The 17,489-nt window shown below is 38.8% G+C and overlaps 1 protein-coding gene across 2 annotated transcripts in view; it reads right to left on the reverse strand.

The window, feature by feature from the left end:
• BRINP3 (BMP/retinoic acid inducible neural specific 3) overlaps positions 1–17,489 on the reverse strand; it is a 483,960-nt gene that overhangs the window by 108,911 nt on the left and 357,560 nt on the right. The window lies entirely within an intron of this gene.

Consider the following 17,489-nt stretch of genomic DNA (forward strand, 5'->3'; position numbering starts at 1 on the left):
AAAGCACGCTTATTTTTCTGTTGCATTGGACTTTTGCTGTTCACACACGTTACTTAAAAAAAATCCTAAAAAGGCCAGACTCCCAGTTTCAAGGAATGATTCTTTGTAGTGGAAACCATGGAAACATTAGACCTTAGCCAGAATTTCGTTGCTGCTTCTCTGCACCAAACAAATGCAGTCAGTGTAATTGTTCAAGAAAGGTTTAGGAATAATTATTTATATATTGGTAGCAAATTACAATTTTATTTTTCCTATTGCATATTAAAGAAACTTAAAAAAAAAGATTACTATAGGGTTCTCTGGTGGCTCAGTGGTAAAGAATCTACCTGCCAACGCAGGAGACATGTGTTTGATCCCTGATCCGGGAAGATCCCACGTGCTGCAGAGCAGCTCAGCTTGTGCGCCACAACTGCTGAGCCTGTGCTCTAGAGCCTGGGAGCCACAACTGCTGAAGCCCTCACACCCTTGAACCCATGCTCTGCAACAAGAGAAGCCACCACAATGAGCAGCCTGTGCATCGCAACTCGAGAGTAGCTCCTGCTTGTCTCAACGAGAGAAATCCCACGCAGCAATGAAAATCCCACGCAGCAATGAAAATCCCATGCAGTACAGTCAAAATAAATAAATAAAATTATTTTTAAAAAGATTATTATAAAATTGCATCTTTACAGGACACTAAACATATAAACAGAGATTTATCTCTGTATTTATCATCAGTATCCAGCTATCCTCTATCTAATAATATCTATCTATCTAGTTATCATCTCACACCTGTCTTGTGATGGTCAGGAAAGGCGCATTTTTTCCGCTATTACAAACCATCCCCCATATCCTACATGCTTAAAACAACAACAGTGTATTTCTTGCTCATCTCGCACACCCGGTTGAGCAGTGGAGGACTCTACTAGGTCCAAGGCTCACGGAGGCTCTGGCTCTGGCATCAGCGACACACAGTGGAGCATAAAAAGCCTTTGTGGTTTCCACGGTAAGGGGCAAGAAAGAGATGTATGTTTTGAGTTTCTTTCTTTTTTACTGCCATAGCCCAGAAATGACACCTTTCACTTAAACTTACTTTTTATTTGTCAAAATTTTTCACTCAGCACTATGTAACTGCAATAGGACTAGAAAAGAATTGAGGGAGCAAATAGGATACTTGATGAGTATTCCTCTCTCTGCAATCTGCCCTTCTCCTCATCAGATCTCCTTTGTCTCTCTTCTTCTCACATTTCCCCCAGGAAAGATAACCCAAACATCCTACCACTGTATCAAGTGCAAAGACCAGGTTATCTGAGAGGTGTGTACTAGTTTGTAAGTCAAGTTCAGACATAATATGGCTACCATGTAAAGAGACATTACTTTGTCAACAAAGGTCTGTCTAGTCAAGGCTATGGTTTTTCCAGTGCTCATGTATGGATGTGAGAGTTGGACTATAAAGAAAGCTGAGCACTGAAGAATTGATGCTTTTGAACTGTGGTGTTGGAGAAGACTCCTAAGAGTCCCTTGGACTGCAAGGAGATCCAACCAGTCCATCCTAAAGGAGATCAGTCCTGAGTGTTCATTGAAAGGACTGATGTTGAAGCTGAAACTCCAGTACTTTGGCCATCTGATGCAAAGAGCCGACTCATTTGAAAAGACCCTGATACTGGGAAAGACTGAGGGCAGGAGAAGGGGATGACAGAGGATGAGATGGTTGGATAGCATCACTGACTCAATGGACATGAGTTTCGGTGGACTCTGGGAGTTGAAAATGGACAGAGAAGCCTGGTGTGCCGCAGTTCATGGGGTCACAAAGAGGCGGACACGACTGAGCGACTGAACTGAACTGAACTGAACCATGTGTCTACGTGATAACAAATTAAAAAGATGAGTTATTTGCCTCCTATACCTAACACTACTATTTAAGGATATGAAGAGAGTAGCATTAAAACATATACATTGCCATATGTAAAAAAGAGCCAGTGGAATCTGCTGCATGATTCAGAGAGCTCAAACCTAGTGCCCTGAAATAACCTAGAGGAATGGGATGGAGTGGGGGGTAGGAGATTCAAGAGGAAGGGGACATAAGCATACCTACGGCTGAATCATGCTGATGAATGTCAGAAACCAGCACAATATTGTAAAGCAATACCTTCCAATTAAAAAAAAAATTTTTTTTAAAGAGATGTAAACAGGAGACACATAAAGGTTACTATGATTAGTCGTCCTAGAACACACCATAGCAGACACTGTAAGGTCTCCTTACCCTAAGAGTGGAAATTGTTTCTTGATTAGGGCTGGTGTTACTGTCTGGAAGGTTCTTCCTTTCATGATTTCCTTTTACCAGTAACTGCTTCCACAGTTGTTTTTCAGAAATAGTTCTTAGATCTGCTATATTTCTTTACATTTTAGCCTTTCTCTATGTCTTAGATTTAAGGAAGACCTGGAAGCTGTGAAGATTCTAAAGGAAGACCATGTCCATATTCTGATCTTTTACCGAACATGCTTCCCTTAGACTTTTTCTTTCTTAATGCTTTAGGGCTTAGAGTCAAGAAGCAGTTAGTTCTTTTAAGTCTGGAGGCCTGAAATGTTTGGATTTTTTCCCTTTCAAGTCCCAAAGAGAGCTTGTAGCTTTCATGTCCCAAAGAGAATTCATTCACTTCTTTATTACATGGTCAAACACAGCTATTACCTATCAACACATACTATGAAGGCTCTGCTTTTTAACCTCTTTCACTAGAGCTATAATTGCACAAGGCAAGGGGCTTTCCTTTAGGTAACTGCAAACGACAGCATTACCAAAGCATAATATGGGTGGACATCTTTTCTTGCTACCTGTAGACTGGCCAGTAGGCCAATACCCCTCTGTTTCTGTTTGTTTCTCATGGAAGTATCTCACAGCTAACACAAAACTACTGTGGTAGTGAGTGGAGACCAGGTTATACAGCAACAACAAATCCAGAGGCAGCATAATCTGTTTGTCTTTGTCATTATTTTCAGACTCAATGTGAGCCTATCTTTTTGAAACAAATCCATATCTTCCATGCATAATGTTAATGAAAAATGCTATTTACTTAATAATTGCAAAATCAGAAAAATAACGTTTTGCTAACAAATTCCATAAACCTGTGTTTGCAATACTAAAATCCAAGAAGCCCTAAAAAACAAGGAAGCATTTATAATTGACAAACAAGCCCAATCTTACCTATGTTCTCTTGGAAATAAATCTTTCCTGAAGCAATCTGCGGCTATCACATGGTCTCACACAAGATGGAGTGCTATGTAGCATGTAGTGTTTGTCTCATATAATCATTCTAAAGGGTGAGATATTATAAATTTTGGAATACATATTCAAAAGAGCTTTTGCATATAGTATTGGGTTGGCCAAAAAGTTTGTTCAGGTTTTTCTGTAATATCTTATGGAAAAACCCAAACTAACTCTTTGGTCAAATCAATACTATGGACCTGCAATTCCTAAATCATGTAGGATAATGTGGTATCATGTGTGACTCCTTGCACATAGTACTTTGACACACATCATGTTTCCCCATTTTTCGTACATTTAGATTGCTGACCTTTCCTACACTCTGTATGTGCTTATTGCTCTTTCTTATGTCTATATTATTGTGATTGCATGTTGTGTGTCTGTGTGTGTATGTTTGATGGGATTATCTGTGTGTGTGCTGTACTTAATCACGCAGTTGTGTCCAACTCTTTGCAACCCCATGGACTATAGCCTTCCAGGCTCCTCGTCCATGAGGATTCTCCAGGCAGTAATATTGGAATGTGATTATTTCTAGTGCTAAAACCGTTTGGGTTGTAAAAATATTTATTCAGTGCAATTGCCTTTTGTATAAGCCAAATTGTATTATCCCACATTGTAAGTACTCAGTTTTGTCAATCAAAAATCCAATACTTCATTATAATCTATGGCATCTAAGAAAGAGCAGAGAAAATATCTAAGGAATTAGGTAAAAATACTGATGCCAAAAATCTGAACTCTGGTTCTGTATCTTCCTTACTTACTGATGAGGATTAATCACATCTCAAAACACCTATGACTGTTTTGCCAGGACTTCAACACAGACCGGATTTCATCTTTCTCACAGCCCCTACCCATTGGTTACATAAGTATCTATAAATGCATTGACAACCACTACAGAGATGAAAGAAAACAGACTTGCTCTAAAAGGAATATTAAACACTTTGGGTGAGTTAAATGATAAAACAATATCAGGGTAATAAAAAAGTTAGGAGAGATTTTAGAACTACACAGGAAGTCATATATTTAAATTCAGAAGGTTTTACTTTGTACACAATATTACGTGAAATATTTCTACGGATAAAATTTGGTTACTGGCTTTACGGGAATAACAGTATCTATTAAAGGGGGCAGACATCAGTAGAATTAGATCATGCCTACCTTTTTCCTTTCTTTTATTACAATGTCAGCATAATATTTAAAATGTCTCAGCAAACTCTTCTCTTCACCACTTTAACAAGTAGATTTGCCAGGTGCAGCAGTAGCAGGAGGCTCATAATGTATTTAAGTTTGAAAATGAGGCAATTATATTTCAAAGTTCTGATTGGCTATATTTTAATTTCAGAAGTATGAGATGCACTGATTTAGCTGGTGGCTTGCTGAAGTAACCTTGTACATTTGCACCTGTTCCTTTTATTATAACAGAAACACCTTGCCAGGGGAAGAGGATATTGGTCACAGAAGCCAAGACAGTCTGGTCCCTAGGCTCTTACTATTGATTACATTTCTTGACAGTCACATGGGAAGTTAATTACTAGTAGGCAATTAACACCCATGCAAAATAATAAGGAAAACATAATTATATTGAGAACTCCCAGAGACTGTTTGTAATCTTAAATGTGATATTCCCAGGTCTCTGAATAGTTATGGCAACCCAGATTTTGGCATATCTTTGTGTCTACATTCTTCAGCCCACAGCCTATCCCTGACGAAAAGTGGTAATCGTTAACACTCTGTTTCCTTTTAAATTATTAAAAAGAATCCTGAATTTTCATCCATCTAATTACAAATTCCCTAAAGAAAAAACAAGATAAGATTTACTTTGCATATAAAGTGAATCATCCTTGTAGAAAAACAGATCTGCTTGAAAAATACTCAGGATACCTTATCTAATATTAGTTTGTAATCTCGTTAAATTAAATTTCTGCTTTCTCTGTTATAGGATGGGAGCTCAGTGAATAGATTCTAAAGCCAGGCCATCTGGGCTTTAGTTCCCATATTGTCCTCCAGAAACCCTATGACCTTGGGGAAGGTTATTTACCTTCTCTGTCACATATCTGTTCTATAAAGTGGAGTAATGCTAGATTTGTCATATTTATTGTTATTTTTATCTTAAACACTAGGTATTCTCATTCTTTCATGAAATATTTTATAACACTAGTGTGCTCCTCTTTGCATCTGTCCTTACTTCTGGGGTGACATGATTAAAGGTAATGCAATTTTTTCCCCCACAAGTAGTCCAATACTCTCATAGATCAGGCACCAAGATAAATGGCTCTTTCCACTTAGAAAGAGAAAGGAGACAGTGGTTCCCTTCCCTAATCTAAAGGTCTCCTTGGAAATACATGAGGTTGAATCTGAACTTCAACTCTCTTGTATGTGTATGAGATATCTTCAGGAACCAACTAGCCTCCTGTATTCAAATTTTATATTATTTTCTCCAGGCCTAGAATGTGTTCAAATTCTGGATCTTTCTCTCTCCTCAAAAAGACCCAAGGAGATAGTCCCTGCTGTCTTCTTGGCTCTTTGAGGCTTAAGTGAGGAAATTAGAGTGAGCTGTGACTACTTGGCCCTCTTGGGATAAAATAGGTTTTATTATCTTTTGAAATCAGAGTAATTAGCTCCTGCATTAGGGAACTAGATCTAACCCTTATGGTATGTGAACATGTCTTTAGGAGTCTAAGAATTGCTGCAGGACAGGTAAGAAATCCAGCAAAGTTATATATTCTCATAAGTCATGGTAAGAAGCCACCTGAGAGGATTTGTGAGGTTTATGAATTAGCGCATAAATTTACTTAACAAATCATTTAGAATCTGCTACTCAATATTAGCAAAAAAGGAGTCTAACCCCAGTTGATTTTTCAATGATCTTAGAAATAAGGTATTACCAATATAATTTAAATATAAATTATAAATGTGTAATTATAAATGTGTAAAAAGATGAAAACCTTTACACATTGCTATTTAATACTAAATATCCTTTCTTTAACTGTTTCATTTATTTATTTTTATCCTTTTTTTTTTTTTTAGTTTTTTGACCACACTGTGTGGCTTGCAGGATATTAGTTCCCCAACCAGGGATCCAACTTAGCCCCCAGCAGTGGAAGCACAGAGTCCTTACCCCTGGACCACGAGGGAATTCCCAAATTTCAATGCTAAAATAATAAAAATTCATATGGAGCTATGTATTTGTACAGAGACTCCTGTATACCTTTTTATTTAGTGTCTCCTAACGGTTACATTTTGGGCTTCCCAGGCAGCACGGTGGTAAAAAAAAAAAAAAAAAAATCTGCAGTGCAGGAGAGGCAACAGACTCAAATTTGACATTCCTGGGTTGAGATTTCCTGGAGTAGGAAATGGCAACCCACTTCTGTATTCTTTACTGGAAAATTAATTCCATGGACTGAGGAGCCTGGTAGGCTACAGTCCATGGGGTCGCAAAAAGGCAGACACCACTGAATGAGTGAGCACACACATACACATAGATTATATTTTATATCAATACAGCACAGTGCCAAAACCAGAACAATGACATTGGAATAATGTGTATGTGTGAAGTTCTGTGTTATTTTCTCAGAAGTCTAGATATATTAATCACCACCACAAGTGAAATACAAAATTATTCTCTTACTGCAAAGATATCTCTCCTTCTGCATCTTTATAGTCAACTGGTTTCTCTTCCTCTGACCATCCCTAACCCTTGGCAGACACTAACAATTTTTTTTCTAACATGTCATGCAAATGGAATTAGATACTATGTGATTTACTGAAACTGTCTTCTGTTTTTCATTCAGCATAATGCCCTCATGATTTAACCAAGTAATCATATGGACCAATACAGATCACTCATTCCCTGTTAATGGTGAGTAGAACACAGTGATGTGAATGTGCTGCTGTTGGTTTAACCAACCAACTGATGACGGACTGATTTACAGTGTTTGTCTAATACAAGTAAAGAGAACTATTTATATTTCATGAAATTATTGATGATATGTGAAGGCCTGACCATACCACTTTATTTTTATTTTCTTTTTTGTGCCCTGTTTTTACTTCTTCTTTTTACTGCCTTTCTGTGCATTGCATACACATTGCTTAGAATTTTATTTTGATTTTTCTATAGGCCTATTTAAAATAGTTGCATTAGGTATTACACTATATATACATAACTTATTACAGTGTACTAGTGTGGAGATTTGGAGAAGGCAATGGCACCCCACTCCAGTACTCTTGCCTGGAAAATCCCATGGACAGAGGAGGTTGGTAGGCTGTAGTCCATGGGATCGCTGAGATCTGGACAGACCGAGCAACTTCACTTTCAGTTTTCACTTTCATGCATTGGAGAAGGAAATGGTAACCTACTCCAGTGTTCTTGCCTGGAGAATCTCAAGGACGGGGGAGCCTGGTGGGCTTCCATCTCTGGGGTCGCACAGAGTCGGACACGACTGAAGCAACTTAGCAGCAGCAGCAGCAGTGTGGAGATTTGGCCAGTAAAAGGAATGTAGAAACATTACCCCCTCCTTTTAAGTTCTTTTACTCTTCTTTGGCATCACCGACTCGATGGACATGAGTTTGAGCAAGCTCTGGGAATTGTGATGGACAGGGAAGCCTGGCACGCTGCAGTCCATGGGGTCGCAAAGGGTCAGACACAACTGAGCAACTGAACTGAACTGACTCCTCTTTTACAGTATAATTCTCATATATTTTCTCTACATACATGGAAAATGACATCAGACAGTACTATAATTTTGTTTAGCTATCAAACATAACTTAGAAAACTCAAGCATAAAAGTTTACTTATATTTTTAATCTTTCTGTTCTTTCTTTCTCTTAGATTTTTGATTAGTTATTTTATAATTTTCTTTCTATTTAGAGAAATTTCATTAGCAATCATTTTGAGTTGCTATGTTGATGATAAAGTATCTTAATTTTCCTTCATCTGAGAATATCTTGAAATTCCTTAGTGCTTGAAATGTATTTTTTCCTGGCTGTTGAATCCTGGTTAGCTTTTCTTTTCCATCAACACTGGAAAAAAGTTGTGTCACTTTGTCTGTTCGTCATAGTTTTCAGTAGAAGTCATTCAAGTTGTACCCCCTTAAGAAAGGTGTTATTTCCCCCCTAGTCTTTTCAAGATACTATATTTGCCTTTAGCTTTCAGGATTTTGACTCTGATGTCCTTGGTGTGGATTTTTTTGTGTCCATTCTGTTTGGGGCTTTTTTCCGACTTGATCTTATAACTTTATATCTTTGGCAAATTAGGGAAATTTTCAGCTACAACATCTTTAAATAATGTTCACCCTCTCCTTCTCTCTTTCCTTGCAGGTCTCCAATGACATGGAAGGTAAATCTTTTGTTAGAGCACTACAGTTCTCTGGAGCTCTGTTTCTTTTTTTTTTTTTTTTCTCTTCAATTTAACTTTTTTACTCTATTTTGTCTATCTTGCTTTTAGATTCAGTAATTTATAGTGTTCTATCTTGCAGTTCATTGACTCTTCTTTCTTCTATATTCAGTTATTGAATCTATCTTAGTTTTGTTGCAGTTATTATAGCTTTGATTTATAAAATTCCCATTTGGTCTTCTGTTAATAACTTTTATTTCTTTGTAGAGTATGTAACAACAACAAAAACTTATCTTTGCCAAAAAAGAGGTCTAGTCTTTGCTCTCAGCTCTTGGGAGGTAATCTGTGTCATGCCTGTAAGGAGTGTCATTTTGCCTGGGGGCCATGGACAGTGTTATTTAGGGAGGGGCCTGACACACCAGAAAAATCAACAATATAATGTATTGTGGGGACTTTGGGACTTGACCTGGAGACTGAGATTAGCTACATAGGCAATCAATTAATCAATTGTGCCTATGTGATGGAGCTTCCAATAAAAACTAAACGCAGAGGCTCAGATGACCTTCCATGACTGGTGATACACCATATAAATTGTCACAAACCAATGCAAGGAAAACAACATGCCCTGATTTTTCAGGGAGAGGGCAAAAGAAGATCTAAGTCTAGTAGTTCCTTGGACACTGTCCTATGTGCCTATTTCCTGGCTGCTAAGTTGCTTCACTCGTGTCCGACTCTGTGCGACCCCATAGACGGCAGCCCACCAGGCTCCCCCGTCCCTGGGATTCTCCAGGCAAGAACACTGGAGTGGGTTGCCATTTCCTTCTCCAATGCATGAAAGTGAAAAGTGAAAGTGAAGTCGCTCAGTCATGTCTGACTCCTAGTGACCCCATGGACTGCAGCCTACCAGGCTCTTCCGCCCATGGGATTCTCCAGGCAAGAGTACTGGAGTGGGGTGCCATTGCCTTCTCTGATTTCCTGGCTAAATGTATCCTTTTCTTGTGATAATGTGTAACCATCAGTATAACCATGAGTATAGTAACATCTGTGACATCTGTGAGTATAAGTGACATCTGTGAGTCCTTACATACCAAAAGTGAGGGCAGTTTGGGGAAACTTCCAGACTTGCAATTGGTGTCAAAAGTTAGGACAATCTTGTAAGAAATATGTCACCTCTACCTTAGTAGTTGGTTTAACTTCAGTCTGAAACTTTGTATATTTTCATCTGTTTCAATCAAATTCCTAACTGTTCGCTGAAGCATTTTGTTATGGCCTCTTTAAAATCCTCAGATAAATCTGTATCATCTTGCTGTTGGTATTTATTAATGATCTTTTTTTTTTTTCATTCAACTTGAGATTTTCTGGTATTTCCTGTGATAAGTAGTTTCAATTGACACATGAGTCTTCTGAGTATTATGCTATGAACCACTGGGTCTTATTTAAATGTGTTAAGAAGGTCACTTCTGACACTGCTCAAGCAAAGAAAGGCATCACTTTATTAATGCCAGGTCAAGGTGAAAGTCCAAGTTTCAATCTTGTAATACATTGAAGCCCCTGGAAAGAAGGCTTCCCCTTACTGCTAGAAGCAGGGTGGATCTCGGGTTTCCAATGACACCTTTCCTGATAAAGTCCTAATATGAGGGAACTGGGGACTCATCACTGCTCTACAGTTAACCTCCCCTGACGTTGCAGAGCCTTGGGCTTCTTGCTCCCTTGGTGGTAAAGTTCTGACTTCCCTAGGTGTCCTCTGACACCATGGAGGTGAGGGTAATCGCTATCGCCCAGCAGGACTGAAAGTCCAGGCTCTCTACTTGGTCCTTATGACATCAGCTCATGGCGGGGGGCGGGGGTGGGGAGGTTGGGGTGGTGCTAAATAACTTCATCACAGAAATCTAGGTTCCCAACTTGGCATTTGTTGGCAGAGGCAGGTTAGGGCTGCAGGTTTTTCTGAGGCATTTGGCAGGGACAGGAATGGTGTTTATTGTCTAAAAGTTTTCTTTTTCCAGGTTGCCCTTTCTCTGCTAAAGAGAGCAGTTTTCTTGGGGTTTCTTTTGTCCCCACCCATTGATGTATTCTGAGCTTCCCAGGTAGTACAATGGGTAAAGATTCTGCCTGCCAATTCAGATTGGACAGATTCTCCTATGGACAGAGAAGCCTGTCAGGCTACAATCCATGGGGTCACAAGGAGTCTGACATGACTGAAGTGACTTAGCAAGCATGTACGCCAATTCAGAAGGTGTAGGAAATGCAGGTTTGATCCCTCCATTGGGAAGATCCCCTGGAGAAGGAAATGAAAACCCACTTCAGTATTCTTGTCTGGAAAATTTCATGGACATAGCAGCCTGGAAGTCTACAGTCCATGTGGTCAGAAAGAGCTGGCTACAACTGAGGGACTGAGCACACACATACATTGATGTATTCATGTTTCTAGAGAGCTAGTCAAATAACTATATGTCATAGTCATTTGACATATAAAGTTATAGAGAAAGAAAAGGAAAATATTAAACAACAAAAATAGCAAATATATAGGATTTAAGGTGGTATTGTTCCTCACAGCCTCTGATCCCCAGCCTGGCTGCCTGCCACCTTTTACACATCTTTTACAAGCTCATGTTTGTTTCACATAATGACATCTGGAGTTTTAGATGAACTCCAAGTTTTAAAAGGAATAGAGAAAAAAGTACTGCCAAGCCCTTGTATATTTTTCTCCATTAATTTTCTCAAAGCCACATTTACTGAAAAAAAAAACAAAAAGCAGAAAACTTGAATCTCTGAGATATTACCTTATTTGTAAATTTCAGGTTGGTAGAAAGCAGACTAAGCTGGTGCAGCAATCTTTCTACTTGATTTTAGAGGATTATCATTAAAGAGATTACAAAAGTGCAAAATGAATAGAAACAGTGTACACATCACTGTCTTTCATTTTTCTTGTTATCTTGAACTTACATTATGCTATCTATTAGATTATAACACTGAAATCCAAAGATTTGGACCCTAAAATATAGCTATAAAAAACATGCAACTAGCAGAGTTAATTAGGGATACCCAAAGAGGAAGGAGGGATTTCCCTGATAGCTCAGTTGGAAAAGAATCCACCTGCAATGCAGGAGACACCAGTTTGACTCCTGGGTCAGGAAAATCAGCTGAGAAGGGATAGGCTACCCACTCGAGTATTCTTGGGCTTTGTTTGTGCCTCAGCTGGTAAAGAATTTGCCTGTGATGCAGGAGACCTAGGTTTGATCCCTGAGTTGGGAAGATCCCCTGGAGAAGGGAAAGGCTACTCACTCCAATGTTCTGGCCTGAAGAATTCCATGGACTGGATAGTCCGTGGGGTTGCAAAGAGTCAGACATGACTAAGTGACTTTCACTTTCACATTGAAAGAAGAAGGGCTGATGTTGAAGCTGAAGCTTCAATATTTTGGTCACCTGATGCGAATTGCTGACTCATTGGAAAGGATCCTGATGCTGGCAAAGATTGAGGGCAAGAGGAGAAGTGGGTGACAGAGGATGAGATGGTTGGATGACATTACCGACTCAATGGATATGAGTTTGAGCAAACTCCAGGAAATAGTGAAGAACAGGGAAGCCTGACATGCTGCAGTTCCTGGGGTCACAAAGATTAGGATACAACTTATCTACTGAACAACAACAAGTGTAACAGAAATGTATCATCTATAAATGAAAGAAATACCCTTTAAAATCATATTTAAAAGTAAAATTATTTCAAATACATGTGTGAAACACCTACTCTTTTCACAGACTCGGGCCAAAAAAATGTGTGTATAAAGTACGATAAAGAAAGCCACATCTTGCACTAGTGTAGATGGTGAAATCTTTGGAGCTGTGATCCAAAAGGTCAGTAACCACAAACGACTCTTTTTGGTACTAGCACAGCATTCCTTTACTGTTATCTTTATAAGCACTATCCTGAGTGTCTTTCAAAGACACAATTTTATTTCATATCTTAATCTTTAGTGCCTCACATTCTAATAAAATACATAATTACAATTGGTTTGCTTCATAAAATATGTCTGGGGAGAATTTCATATCATTTGAGCTGTACTGTTGTTGTTCAGCCCCTTGGTCGTGTCCAACTCTTTGTGACGCCAAGAACTGTAGCATGTCAGGCTTCCCTGTCCTTCAGTATTTCCTGGAGTTTGCTCAAACTCATGTCCACTGAGTCAATGATGCCATCCAACCATATCATCCTCTGTTGCTTTCTTCTCCTTTTACCTTCAACCTTTGCCAGCATCAGGGTCTTTTCCAGTGAGTTGGTTCTTCACATCAGGTGTCAAAATACTGAAGTTTCAGCTTCAGCATCAATCCTTCAATGAATGAACAGTATGCTGCTACTGCTGCTGCTAAGTCGCTTCAGTCCTGTCCGACTCTGTGTGACCCCATAAAAAAAAATGACCAGTATAATTTCTCTAAATTCAGAAATGGTCCTAGGGGAAGTAGTTTGATAACAGAAAAGAGATGTTTTAAAGAATAAAATATTCCCCAAATTTAGGTTTCAATTTGTCTAGGGAACTAGGATTCTGTATTTTTAAAGATGTAGATGAGTCTAGGGTCTGATCACAGCTTTGTATCTTCAACAGGTAGAGTTTTTCATTTTACGAATAATCTATCAATGTTAAACTGTGTGCTCAACAATTCACAGTTGGTAGAAAGCACATATGGTGTTAAGACTCAGGTTCAGTGTTCCTCAACCACAAGCTTTCAAACTCCTGGGTGAAGTCTTGATAGAAGGACAAAAGAATCTGCCCCTCCCCCACCACAAATGATTACGTATTTCTTCTACTGGAGCGTATAAAAACACTTGTCTTTCAAAATTCAGAATATCATTTTAATCTGAAAGAAAGTGACTTATAAAGAGGATTAGGGAATATGGAATAACCAAGGGCTTTTTTTCCCTTGAGAAAAAAAAAAAATAGCAGTCTACACAATCAGCTTCATGTTCAATATGCTATGATTTCTGCATTATAATAAACATGTGGTGTGCTGTGCTGCACTTAGTCATTCAGTCGTGTCTGACTCTTTGTGACCCCAGAGACTGCAGCCCGCCAGGCTCCTCTGTCCTGGGATTGTCCAGGCCATAATACTGGAGTGGGTTGCCATGCCCTCCTCCAGAGGATCTTCCCAAGGACCAAACTCAGGTCTCCCACATTGCAGTCAGATTCTTTACTGTCTGAGCTACCAGGGAAGCCCATAAATGAACTTGGTCATCATCTAATTATATTCAAATATATTCTTCTCTCCACAAAACTGTTATTTTCAATAAAAAGAAATAGGATGGGATTTTTCAAATATTATCTTTAGTGGAAAGTGATTTTTAAATGCATATAGGAAAATGTTAGGTGTTATGAACTAGTAATCTGTAAGCAAAGCGGTAGTGAGGATACTTTTAGGATCTACTGGTTTGGAAATTGAAGATATTTAAATGCATGTGTGAATAAACATGATGATTTCTAGGATGCAACCTCCCTGTCTAAACAGTGAGAACTTATCAATCATTAATCATTTAGTTCCAACAAGGAAATCTTATTTCCCTACAACAGTGGTTCTCTTCTTAAGCTTTGGTACACATTAGCATCACCTCGGTCTTTTAAAAGCCCAATCCAAGTTCCATTCCATAACAAATATCTAGGACAAATATCTAGGGATGGAATGTAGGCATCCACAGTTTTGGTGACCCCGATGAGTTATAAATGAGCTTCCTTGATGGCTCAGCAGGAAAAGAATCCACCTGCAATGCAGGAGATACAAGTTTGATCCCTGCATCAGGAAGATCCTCTAGAGAAGGAAATGGCAACCCACTACAGTATTCTTGTCTGAAAATCCCATGGACAAAGGACCTTGGTGTGCTACAATCCAAAGTGTCACAAAGAATCAGGTAAGACTGAGCAACTAAGCAAACCAGCATGAGTTGCAAATGAAGAAAACTTTTGGAAACTACTGCTTCTTTCAGTTCAGTTCAGTTCAGTAACTCAGTCGTGTCCATCTCTTTGCAACCCCATGAATTGCAGCACACCAGGCTTGCCAGTCGATCAACAACTCCGGGAGGTCACTCAGACTCACATCCATCGAGTCGGTGATGCCATCCAGCCATCTCATCCTCTGTCGACCCTTTCTCCTGCCAGCAATCCCTCCCAGCATCAGAGTCTTTTCCAATGAGTCAACTCTTTGCATGAGGTGGCCAAAGTATTGGAGTTTCAGCTTCAGCAGCAGTCCTTTCAATGAACACCCAGGACTGATCTCCTTCAGAATGGACTGGTTGGATCTCCTTGCAGTCCAAGGGACTCTCAAGAGTCTTCTCCAACACCACAGTTCAAAAGTATCAATTCTTCAGCGCACCAACTCTCACATCCATACACGACTACTGGAAAAACCATAGCCTTGACTAGACAAAACTTTGTTGGCAAAGTAATGTCTCTGCTTTTGAATATGCTATCTAGGTTGGTCATAACTTTACTTCCAAGGAGTAAGCGTCTTTTAATTTCATGGCTGCGGTCACAATCTGCAGTATTTTGGAGTGCAAAAAAATAAAGTCTGACACTGTTTCCACTGTTTCCCCATCTATTTGCCATGAAGTGATGGGACCAGATGCCATGATCTTCGTTTTCTGAATGTTGAGCTTTAATTCAACTTTTTCACTCTCCTCTTTCAATTTCATCAAGAGGCTCTTTAGTTCCTCTTCACTTTCTGCCATAAGGGTGGTGTCATCTGCATATCTGAGGTTATTGATATTTCTCCAAGCTATCTTGATTCCAGCTTGTGCTTCTTCCAGCCCAGCCTTTCTCATGATGTACTTTGCGTATAAGTTAAATAAGCAGGGTAACAATATACAGCCTTGACGTACTCCTTTTCCTATTTGGAACCAGTCTGTTGTTCCATGTCCAGTTCTAACTGTTGCTTCCTCAGCTGCATGTAAGTTTCTCAAGAAGCAGGTCAGGTGGTCTGGTATTCCCATCTCTTTCAGAATTTTCCACAGTTTATTGTGATCCACACAGTCAGAGGCTTTGGCATAGTCAATAAAGCAGAAATAGATGTTTTTCTGGAACTCTCTTGCTTTTTCCATGATCCAGCAGATGTTGGCAATTTGATCTCTGGTTCCTCTGCCTTTTCTAAAACCAGCTTGAACATCTGGAAGTTCACGGTTCACGTATTTGCTGAAGCCTGGCTTGGAGAATTTTGAGCATTACTTGACTAGCGTGTGAGATGAGTGCAATTGTGCAGTAGTTTGAGCATTCTTTGGCATTGCCTTTCTTTGGGATTGGAATGAAAACTGACCATTTCCAGTCCTGTGGCCACTGCTGAGTTTTCCAAATTTGTTGGCATGTTGAGTGCAGTACTTTCACAGCACCATCTTTCAGGATTTGAAATAGCTCAACTGGAATTCCATCCCCTCCACTAGCTTTGTTCATAGTGATGCTTTCTAAGGCCCACTTGACTTCACATTCCAGGATGTCTGGCTCTAGGTGAGTAATCACACCATCATGATTATCTTGGTCGTGAAGATCTTTTTTGTACAGTTCTTCTGTGTATACTTGCCACCTCTTCTTAATATGCCACCTCTCCTGCTTCTTTTAGGTCCATACCATTTCTGTCCTTTATCGAGCCCATCTTTGCATGAAATGTTCCCTTGATATCTCTAATTTTCTTGAAGAGATCTCTAGTCTTTCCCATTCTGTTGTTTTCCTCTATTTCTTTGCATTGATCACTGAGGAAGGCTTTCTTATCTCTTCTTGTTATTCTTTGGTACTCTGCATTCAGATGCTTATATCTTTCCTTTTCTCCTTTGCTTTTTGCTTCTCTTCTTTTCACAGCTATTTCTAAGGCCTCCTCAGGCAACCATTTTGCTTTTTTGCATTTGTTTTCCATAAGTATGGTCTTGATCCCTGTTTCCTGTGCAATGTCATGAACCTTCATCCATAGTTCTTTAGGTACTCTGTCTATCAGATCTAGTCCCTTAAATCTATTTCTCACTTCTCCTGTATAATCATAAGGGATTTACATTCATGCTAAATACACTATTTAAGGGTAGAAAGGAAAACTCAACAGATTTAGCGATATAAGCATATGTACTGTCTTAGTTAAATAAAATGGTCCAGTCAAGATTTGTCAAATTTCAAGATTAAAAAAAAAAATAGCATTTGTTACTCAAACTGACTTAATTTTCACTAATTAAGTTACATCCAATTGTCAAAAATCTGTACTAAAACTGAACTTCAGAAATGTGATCTTTGAATGCTCTTATTGTTTGACCAACTATTCAAAATTTCACAGGAAACAAATAAAAAAAAGCATTTTTCTTTCTGCATAGAAAGGCTTCAGCATATTAAAAGATATTTAAAGCAAAATTTAAATGGAAATAATCCTTATGCTGCTAAGCTTCAGGGTTGACTTCAAATAATAGTTTTAGAACAGATCAGTCTCACTCTTTAAAAGAAATCTATATAGCGTCGATTAGTGTACTGACTCATGAAAGAACATTAAAATGCTATTACTTAGATGAGAAACATTCAAGTGATGTTCCTTAAAAAAGATTTAGTTGAAAAGTGAGCAGTTATTCCATTTGGTATGTGTTCTTTGCATTAGCATCTACCAACTAGATAATAGTTCCATTTGATAATAGTCTGCAGGAACGTTTCCTTTGTTAGGAAGGGGTGTTAGTCTGCTCTAAAAGATTCCTATTAGTATTAGCATCACCTTCCAAAAGGAAGGAAAGGTTTTCGATAAGGAGAAATATTAACTTCGCAGGAGGTTTTGTAAGACCCTTAGAAACATACCTACAGACAAGGAAAAGGAGAAGTGAGTTCAGTAGTGGATTTTCTACACGATAAAATTCTTAAAAATGAAGTAAAGACAAATAAATCAAGTGCATTTCCAGAAACTAGTCTGAGTAAAAGAGGCTCAGTT

This window comes from Bos grunniens, chromosome 16 (genome assembly GCF_055505025.1).
Source record: "Bos grunniens cultivar Pamir isolate PY7600 chromosome 16, Bosgru_T2T1.0, whole genome shotgun sequence".
NCBI classification, from domain to species: domain Eukaryota; kingdom Metazoa; phylum Chordata; class Mammalia; order Artiodactyla; family Bovidae; genus Bos; species Bos grunniens.